The sequence below is a fragment of the Montipora capricornis genome, chromosome 8 (assembly GCF_036669925.1).
Source record: "Montipora capricornis isolate CH-2021 chromosome 8, ASM3666992v2, whole genome shotgun sequence".
NCBI classification, from domain to species: Eukaryota; Metazoa; Cnidaria; class Anthozoa; order Scleractinia; family Acroporidae; genus Montipora; species Montipora capricornis.
The window spans coordinates 665,108-675,715 of NC_090890.1; the positions used below are offsets into that span (position 1 = coordinate 665,108).

The 10,608-nt window shown below is 39.5% G+C and overlaps 2 long non-coding RNA genes across 3 annotated transcripts in view; one reads left to right on the forward strand and one right to left on the reverse strand.

The window, feature by feature from the left end:
• Positions 1-10,608, forward strand: part of LOC138014615 (uncharacterized) — a 142,523-nt gene that overhangs the window by 67,627 nt on the left and 64,288 nt on the right. The gene's annotated exons all lie outside the window — the stretch shown is intronic.
• LOC138014644 (uncharacterized) lies at positions 1,662-6,283 on the reverse strand. Its single transcript, XR_011125346.1, has 3 exons — positions 6,178-6,283; positions 2,489-2,618; positions 1,662-1,808 (listed from the first exon to the last, which is right to left on the reverse strand). It is a non-coding gene; the product is annotated as an uncharacterized lncRNA (long non-coding RNA).

Below are 10,608 nucleotides of genomic sequence, written 5' to 3' on the forward strand. Positions count from 1 at the left end.
CAAAAGGCTATTGAGTATTTTAAAAACAGCTGAGCAAAAAAAAAAAAAATACGAGTAACTCTGTGGTGACAGCACTATTCATATATACGCTGTGCGTGCCTGTTTTTTTTTCTAACAGCATTTTCCAGTTAATAAAAATAGATTATTGCAAAGTATTGCTAAAATGTCTGTCTTTCTTCCCATGTTAATCCCATAATGCTTTTGGTGCTACATCGTGACGTCAATTGAAAAGAGTGCTATTGAAAACAGTTGCAACGCGCAGTATATAGATTTACCCAAGCAGAAAAGCGGAGCTCCCGGGCTGTTTTTTTCTTACTGGCTGTAAGATGGGTTACCATATTTTCTTAAACATGGTGTTCCGCGCGCGAATCGAGCTCTGCTAATATTTCTGCTGCACTAAGGAGGGGGTCTCCACGAAGGACTAACTTAAGGAACTCCTTTGTTTTATCCGTTGCTTGGGAAGGAATGTGTTCCTCTAGATGGTCATCGCCCTGTCAAATATTAACAGTACAGAGAAGAATGTATTACTCAGTGGTAGATTTCTGAAACTAAAACATCCCTGATAGCTATTTTCATATTTTTTACATTTTATTTTCAAGGGGTCTACCGAAAAACGTGTTATTCTTTTACCCACCAGGGTTTACTTCCAATCCAAAGATAACTATGTATCACTGTAAAGCTCTTTAATTATTGATTTTAGAAATTGACAGTTTTTGGATGCCTCTTTTGTGTCACGTGATAGGTTGCTGCTGAAAGGGGTAAAATACAACTCTGTGGTTGATATTATTTTGGAATACTTCGAGCTGTGTTATTATAAATTCATCAATGAATGTTAACACTTACGTTAAAAACGAAACCATCAAGAAGGGACGAACGTTCGCCGTTCAACATCTCAATGTGGAGGCAACCAGTCTTCCAGACATCGGGGCAGCCTACATGTTCCTACGAAAAAAAGGCCAAGGGCTTCGTATAAACAACATTTTATACATACGTGTATATTGAATTTCAATTTGGTATCCCACAAGTTGGCAAGCGCTAGCCCTTTGTCATTCGCTCCGACGAAGGGCTAACGCTCTTTTATCTTTTTACGGTTGAAATTTGATGCTTATCAAATTGTTAGACATTTAGTCTGTTTTAGACTTTTCCCGGCCACCGCGCATAAAGCCACTGCGGAAAAGGTATTATCTGATAATACCTCCGCCGCCTGTACGTGCGCATTTGCTCACCTGAATTTTTCGTGCCAATCCGAAGTCCGCTAGCTTCACGTGCATGCGCGATTCGACGAGGAGCACATTGTCTCCTGCAGACAACAACAAAAAAAGATGTTAAATGAGAGTATAGCTACATGTCGGCAAGCTTAAGAGCAACAAGGACCACAATAACTCCAAATTTGCAAATTTCATTGTGAAAAACAGCAGAGCTGCGTGCTTTGCTCGACCTTTTTCATTTTTGTACATTTCGCAGACGGTTTCGCACTTTCCATGGCAACGATGTAAAATTACCTGGTTTGCACCTTTGTGGACAACGCATGCACTTAAAGGCATTTTTTTTTATTTTAGGTCTCCTGATCTCCAAACCGTGATGTCATAAATGATTTGTAAGCTAAAAATCCCCTTAGAGCCGTAAATGATTTGGAGCGAATGAATTACCTTTAATATCTCCATGCACGAGCCCTTTGCCATTTAGAAATGCTAAGCCTTTGAGTATATCACCCACAAAGACAAAACATGTTCCCTCATCAATAATTGGCCATGCGCCAACGTGCAATTCCCTTCTCTGTCGTTGAATATGTTTTTCCAGCGTCCCTCCTGAAAAGGAAATTTCGTTCAATTATACTAATAATAACGATGACGATGATGATGACAATGACAATTCCCATGGGAGGGGACTCTGCACCAATTGGAATTGAACATTTTGAGGTGTTGGTTATGATGATGACAATAACAATTCCCATGGGAGGGGACTCTGCACCAATTGGAATTGAACCTTTTGAGGTGTTGGTTACATTGTTCGTTATCTTGTTGGCATTGCTTTGTCTGTTTAGGAATGACTCAGGAACGTTCTCTCGTGTAGTCCTCGTGTTGTAATCAAGTAATTAGTGCCTTGTGATTACTCCATGTATTCCATTCAGCACGTTTGTATTTTAGGCGTAAAGCTAGCTTATTTCACCTTCCTCAGTTGGTTTACTTATGTTAAGTTGTTATGGAGCTGTATTTTCTTAGCCAGGATTGTAGCGATTAATTGTTTACGTCGTCGGCACCCTTTTGGCTATTTTTCGACATTCCATCACAGTTAATTTACACGTAAGTAGTTGTTTCGTTTTCCGCCCTTTATAATTTTCCTATATTCATGTTCTAAAATCAATTTACGTAACTAAAATCCGTTCATTTATTTTCAGTTGAATCATTTCTCGCTTTTTGCTCATGTAAGGCGTGTTCAAACGGGGAGGCATATACTTTCACAGACTGTTAAACTTTTTTTTTCTCACCTATCATGAATTCCATACATATGTATGCCTTTCTGCCTTCAAGTTTTGCTCCGTAATAGTTGACAATCTCCTTGGCATTGTCTTTTTTCGCTAGGGTCAAGGCCAAAATTTCTTCCTCTACATGTCCGCACTAAAATGAGGGCGAGAAAGCAAAGAAAAATAAAGTAAGCCTAGAGAAATTAAAGGAGGTTCAGATAGGCTACTTTCTTCCTTACCTCTTGAATAAAATTTTGTCTAGAAATGTATGTAATGAAATGAATGCTCGGTTGTGATAAACGTCACAAAGTGTCTCGTTAAGTCTAAGCTTAAACCACCTGTTTATAACTTATTGCTTAGCGTTTGTGTTGGTTTCTTTTTTGAGGTTGGGCTTTGGCTTACTGTTCTTGCCTATTTGAGAAGAAATTAGGAGGACAGTTAGTTAATGACCTTTATTCTCCGTATTTCTCGCCAATGTGATAGTGAAATTAAGGAGATGAGGGGACACTTCGTGACGCTTATTTAAATGAGCGTGCATCTAATTGAGAGCAAACCTGGACATGTCTCCTTGAATTAGTTTAAGGAGTGCATTCGGGGTTGTGAACAAACTCTTTGGACTGCGGACACTTGGCTGGTAAATCTGGTTTAATGAACCCTGAATCCATTCTAATCGTAAATATTACACTTTCCTCGAATGTGATTGGTTTAAAAGACCATGTATTTCCTACTACATGGCTTCCTATCATGTAATCAGACAATAAGATAAACCAATCACAATTAAAACTGCATTTTAAATGAACCAGTCACAAACTTCAATAAAATAGTCTCGAAAAGTGAAATTTTAAACATCAAACTCATCAAATCATCAAACAATTTACGCCTTTCACCATCTTTTTGTTAATTGCTAATAGGACTTCGTGTCGTCCAAGTCTGTCCATTATCATACTCTTGATTAACAAATCAGACTCCCGCTTCGCGGAAGTCCGATTTTCTTAATCATTCGCATGATTACAGACCGAATTGTATTCCACTCGGTCCTATTAGCATTACAAATCATCAATGTGCTGCAACCACTCTGAACAACAACATATACAACTGATTTATAATACCACGTTCCTGCAAGTGTGTTTTTGTTAAGTAATTAATTTTGGAAACTCATTGCACCGTCGTTGTCTGTTGCAAGCTTGAAAACTTAAAGTGACTAACCCTTCAATTTGTTTTAATCTAGGGGGTAGATTTTCATATCTTTCAAGAAATCATTATCAGAATTTTTTTTCAAATATATTGAAACCGGATTTTTTTACGAGCGCTAAAAGTTAAGGCAGTCTTGACTATTTTTTTACCTATCGTTCACATTAGTCCCCAACTCGGCCAAATGTGTCCATACATTGAGCGTGACGTAAGAAAAGTACATCGTGCGAGTTGTTGGAATGTCCGTTTCTTACATCACAGCTAAAAAGTGTCAAATATAGGACGCTTTTCATTGGCTCGTTCCTAATGACCCCACGAGACAATAATTTGTCCAGCGGTGCTTTGATAGCGCAAAAAACTAAAAAATTCACTAACTTCAAGCGCTGGCCAAAAAAATCAGTATTCAATATTTTTGGAAAAACAAAATCCGAAATGAGTTCTTGACAGATATGAAAATCTACCAAAAAAAAAACAAAGTTAAAATTTATAAAAACGATCTCTGGCTAAAATGATTAAAAACTACGTGCTTTCGACTGCCCGAACTGCAGTCTTCGACGGGTAAAATGAATGATAAGAAATCGATAAGAAAATTTAAATAAAAACGTACATTGCAAAATGATGAGGATGTAGAAAATTATGAATATTTGTTAAAAAGAATGTTGTATTGTCCAGGTAAAGGGCACGAATTGTTATCTGCGTTAGGTGTTACTGTGGTATGCCACGCTTCTAATGTTTTTCTCGTTCTAAAAGTGCCTTTGTCAATAACAGACGCATTTTCGAAATCAATGGCGTGGTTGTTGGACCAAGCGTGATTAGCAATTCTAGAGCCTTTGGCCGCAGTTTTGGTGTTTCTTAAATGTTCTTTTTTTCGCGTATTAAAAGCTCTGCCGGTTTCCCCAATATAACATTGACACCTAACGGATATAACAATTCGTGCCCTTTACCTGGACAATACAACATTCTTGTTAACAAATATTCATAATTTTCTACATTCTCATCATTTTGCAATGTACGTTTTTTTTAAATTTTCTCAGCAATTTCTTATCATTCATTTTACCCGTCGAAGACTGCAGTTCGGGCAGTCGAAAGCTCGTAGTTTTTAATCATTTTAGCCAGAGATCGCTTTTTAAAATTTTAACTATGTTTCATCCTGGCTGCGGCCCTTCAATATTTTCACAAAAAAAACAAGTTGAAGGGATAGGGCACTTTAAGAAAAACTAAACACATAACTTGTTTCTTTACCAAATCAAAAGGGGCACGGGTCGATTCCTGATTTGACGTCAGAAGGTACTTGGCATGCATGTTTACAACCTCCTTCCCAGGACCTCTCCCTTGGCTTTTATGCTGGGGTCGGAGCCGTAATACCAAGCAAATCAGTTAATTACATCACAACAGGAATCTATCCACGCCCCTTTTGACTCGGTCATGAAACACTCACAATAAATTTCCCATCACATCAACTAAACGCTAGGACCACACAGCGATTTTGGGGAAACACTTAGCCAATGAGAGTGCAGAATGTAATACGATCGCCATCAAGCTATAACGGCCGTAACCACACATCTAGCTGAACGCATGGGAAGATTATAGAAAGTCGAGCATTATTTGGAATTTATCCGCCAAAAATCGTTGTGTGGTCCCAGAGTTGAGTTGATGTGATAGGAAATTTATCTGGCCTTAAGGCTGAGATCGCCGCGAGTCACCAGCCTTTCTTCTCTTTATAAGGGAAGATGACAACTAACGGCATCGTAAAAATTCAAAAGCCACAAACCCGTCTAAAACAGACACAAGTTTGCCCTCCGATTGCACAGAACAGATGAGGACAACTGTATGTAGAGGTAAGTGAAGTTTATTTCTACATTTACAGCTTATTTTAGCATTTATAAGCTCAAAGTTAATTTTCCCATACAAAGGCTATAAATCGTGTACCGAGCTTGGGCTGCCTGTGACGAAACATGCGTTTCTCCCTTTCGAATGAAAGGTTGGTTTCTAAAGAAACTGATGCCGCGTCAGTGGGAAAGTGAAACGCAATTTTATGATTTCAGCATTGGCAGCCAAAGACAATTAAGTGTTTCAGCCTTGTTAGGCCTCAGCAGCAAGGCGTACCGCTGAACATTCAATGAATAAACACCCATCTTCGAACGCCATTTGCAGCAAATCTACGAGGCGGAAGCTTTTATATAAGCGGCTAACGACCAGGCAACATTACAAGGTATTTTTATAAACGTGACATAAACTATAACTATTAACGCTAAGTAAACTAACCGAATTTTTTTGCCGGATAACGTCTTGTAAACTCAATACTCTTTTCAAGCCCACCTACTGTAAACTTCTTCATTGAGACAGCATTTAAATTTGGTACACAAACGAATATTACCATCGTAAGATCATAAAGCTGAAGTTTCGCGCGTTAACATTTGATACCAAATGTTCGTGTTTACTATTTATATTTCCCCACCGACGCAGCACCACACCTAATTTAGAAGCTAAATCCTTGATAAGACATCATTTGGCTGGCTTACCATTTTAATGCAAAAGGTGATTGAACGGCACTTCGCAGTTGCTTTGTAGCAAACTCCAAATGATCCATTTCCCAATTTTTCTTTGATACAATAGTGGACATGTTCCTGAAACTGTCCACCCTGAATGGCAAATATTTCCTAGAAAAGCCCAAGAAAAGGAGAATAGACCTTTTTCGCTTGACACTTTTTACCACGTGATAATGCTCAGGAGGTTTGGTCCTTTTCTTTGTTCATTAAAAAGAGTCCATAGAAGCATGTCTGCATGCACTCTTTTTAATGAACAAAACAAAGGACCAAACCTCCTGAGTATTATTACATGATCGTATTGGGAAAATAAAATGTACAAGCGAAAAAGGTCTATTCGATAACACAATGTGAGAATATATATCTTCAGTAAGAATATACTAAACCATTGATTAAAACCTTCTTTGCAGGACATTCTTTTCGCTCGTCAATCAATCTTTGCTTGTACAAGAAGCCAAAGGAAGGCTGCGAAGAGAGCAAACTTTTGCGATAGTGCTTTTAAGTTGCGGAATTGGGGCATGCGTGGTTACAGCAACAGCTTCCCACCCAACAATGATCGACAAAGCCTCGATCCGCTTCAATTTCTGAGTTGACTTTTCTCGTTCTCTGCGCTGTTTCGAAGCAAGGACCGCACCCGAAGTACAAGAGCTCAAAAAAATAATAATAATAAAAAAAGAAAAGAGAACTAAAAAAAGAAAAAGAAACAGAAACGTTTCAGTGTGGTATTTCTATCGTGAAGCTCATTCAGAAAGCTTTCAAATTGTCAGGATAGGAAAAACAAGAAACTGATACCAAATACATGGGAGAGACAAGAAAAAGAGAAGCGCCTCGCTAGAACATGATCAAGGCCAGGTAAAGAGAATTTCAAAATGATTTGTCATTAAGACAATACAAATTGCGTTGATAACAGATTTTTTCTAATAAAATGGGTGACAAATTACTCTTTAATTTTGGCGAGAAATTTCCACGTAAATTTATAATTTCTCATGTGAAATTACAATGTTGCCATGGCAACGTTTCCTACAGTGCCAAGACGGTGTCCATGTTTGAAAAAACACCGCGTGTTATGAACGTATTTGTCACCCATGATATTAATAGCTAATCAAATGGCATACTCTTGAAATTAGGGAATAATTTCATGCGCATGTTGTCAAATCAAATAACTTCTCGAGCCTTTAGGGTCCGTCACCATTTGATTACCCATACAAATTATCCAATGAAACAAGTAAGCCCACAACCTGCGAGATACATTTTTTGACGTCATTATTTACAAGTCATATGTGGTGTGGGAGCTGCGGCCGGTTGCGAGGTCAAAAAAGGTATGGAAGCCGCCACCCAACTGCGCAGATGTTGAAAAAACGTATATAAAAAGGAAAGAGGGTAAAGGATCATCATCATCATCATCATCATCATCTCGTGGTGGCGTATCGGACATCAACTCCCGTTTCCTTCGAAGTATCTTGTAGCCAATGCCAATCAGATCAATGCTTTGAGCGAATTGGTGATGAACACGCTCTGTCACCAGATTCCCGTGTCGTCCACCACTCTAACCAAGTTACGACTGCATTGACAAGTCTCGAGAGAGATGGGCCGTCGCAAGCATTCCTTGAAAAAAGCAACGTCAGATCATGATGGCTCAAACGGGTTGTGGTTTCTGGCAAGGTTTCTGGCACGGCGTGCGAAGATTGTGTGCGAGGACGATGATGAGAACCCTCCTGTGGCGTATCCGATGGCAAATCCCCTATCCGGGGTATTTCCTGCAAGACCTGACCACACTACCGGTGGATCAACGACACTGAAACCTGTATTGGGCCCGAGTACAGATGATCAATGCCATCAATCAATTGGCCGACGATGTGTTGAAACAATAGATTCCTCTGTCGAGGTATACACGACTCAAATGCACGGCCACTCTATCCGGCCGGATCGCATTACGAGGCATGCGCTGTCTCCACCAATATAAGATAAATAAGAGGCGAACGACCATGAGACGTCATCGTCATCAAACCAAGTTCTGGCAAGGATTGCACACGGCTTAACATCATTGCATCCGACAACATCTTCAACATGGACGATGGATGGTGTGATACGTGGATGTACGGTCCTCGTTCGTTTTGTGCCATGAAAGATTAGATTCGACATCTTAGGCGTCGCGAACGCGAACAATGCGAGATCATTCGTCAATTGACCAATCAACTTCAAGAACGGAATCAATGCCTAGGTCAACTCGAAGGAAAGATGTGTGATTTGAAAAATCAAGTGCGTCAATTGGAAGGACATCTGGAAAGAAAACTTCAAGAGAAACAAACCCTCTACTATAAAAACGTGGAATCGCATGAATGTTGGGAAATGGCACAATAAGTAGTGAGGGCAACGGGGTCATTCTCGGGTTTCAAAAAGGTGTGTTGGTGGATCCGGAATGGCTCCGTCAATTGGAGCAAGTGTACAAGGAACATTTGACAGATAATTCTCAGGTGACCAAAGCTACCCGTCCAAAAAAAAAGAAAAAAAGCTACCCGTCCAGCAGCCAAAGAAGCCACCCTTCTCCTATTGGACGACATCCCTCCGGCCATGAAACAAGCTTTGGTCAAACCTTTGTCGCGAGAAGTGCATAAATGGACCAAATCTGTTTGACGTCCGGTGAGATTCGGAGATCCTGGTGGTGGTAGTGGTGACGGTAAGGACGTGGAAGGGGAAGCGTTTACGCAAGGCCTGTTACTGACCTTGTTGACCCAACTGGTGCCAAAGAAGAAACGGCCGGCAGCAGCCGAGGCTTGTCCCGCCAAAACAGCCGCCCCGGGTCCGGAACCTCCTAAAGCCAAGAAACGTCTTCATTTTCTGACCCCTAAAAAGGCAACGCCCGTCCCCAAAAAGAAGAAGAAGAAGAAAACAACCCTCAAGACGATGATAACCCCATCGACTGAATGGAAAGAACTACCTGATCCATGCCTACATAACCTTTAAATTGAATAATTCTAATTCTCTGCTTTATGGACTTCCAACCTATATGATTAATAAGTTACAGATAATACAGAATGCCGCTGCAAGAATTGTTACTTTCACAAAGAAAACTGATCATATCACTCCGGTTTTATGCAAACTCCATTGGTTACCAGTTCAATATAGAATAATTTTAAAAAAAAATTAGTTCCCGCACAAAAAATAAAACGCAAAATAAAATGCTGCAAAAATAACCTCTTTTCAGTCAAATTAAAAACTCTGCTTTTAATGGACTTGTGCCACAGGGGCGTTATAAATTGAACTTAAATATAATGCGGTAGTCTGTTACAGTAAGGCATAGTTTTGCATTTTAGTAGGCCGTTCCCGGTTACATCTCAATGTTTAATACTATATCTTTTGACTCGAAATCCCCTCTGCATTCTTACATACATACTACTTTCTTGTAAAATAATAATAATTATTGATAATATCGGTCGTGGAAAACCTTATTACCGTATTAACGAAAGAGTGTTTTGTTGTGTATGGTAGGGATAGGGTTTTGTTTTTGTTTTGCTTTTGTTCAGTCCCTTTGTGCAGTAAGATATTTATCTATTTATTTTTTACAGTTTAATGACAATAAACAACATCATCATAAGGATAGTCTACAAGTGTCATAGACCCCAATACAAAGGCAGACCACCTAAAAAAAGAAATATAGATATATATATGTACTACAAAAACATTAAATAAGAAAATGATTAAATTTAATAAATTACTATCATTAAAACTAGGATTATATAAAGAATTATAGATTTTGTCATATCTTGATAGCAAGATAGCAATTACATAGCAATTACAGTGATTACCGTATTATTCTCCATTAAATATGTAAGTTGAGTGAACTTTGACTCAACATACCGTAAAATAAAAGTTGAAAATACCATATTAAGGTTTCTTCCATTTAAATACTGAACAGAGAATCGCCAAAATTAGTTCCCACCAGAAATGTCAGTCTTCTCGAACCGCAAAAATTTGTTCCCGCAAACCTCAAAACATCGCCAATCCGCAAAATAAAACTCCCGCAAAATTTTCATGTTACATGGTGTGCGGATCTCGAGGCACGTCAGGCTGATGACGAGCACGTCTCCGAATATCCTCAGCTGGGCTTGTGAGGACGTGCATGAGGAGGATGACGACAACAACAACGATATTAATGTCCGAGCGAAATGGGGCGAAGATTGTTGCCAGGTCTTTGTGGACCAGATCACCCACATTGCCAAACACGAGGACCGTTCCACGGTTGCTACTACCATGGGTGTCCGCAATGCTACGGAAAAAAGTCTTTCAAGACACCAATTGGACGCAACTGGACCGTACTCATCGGGAGGTCTACCAGCAGACCTGCGAGAGCAATGCCGCCTCGTGGGCTCAGGGCAAGACCGTGATCGAATGTTGGGAATATGATTG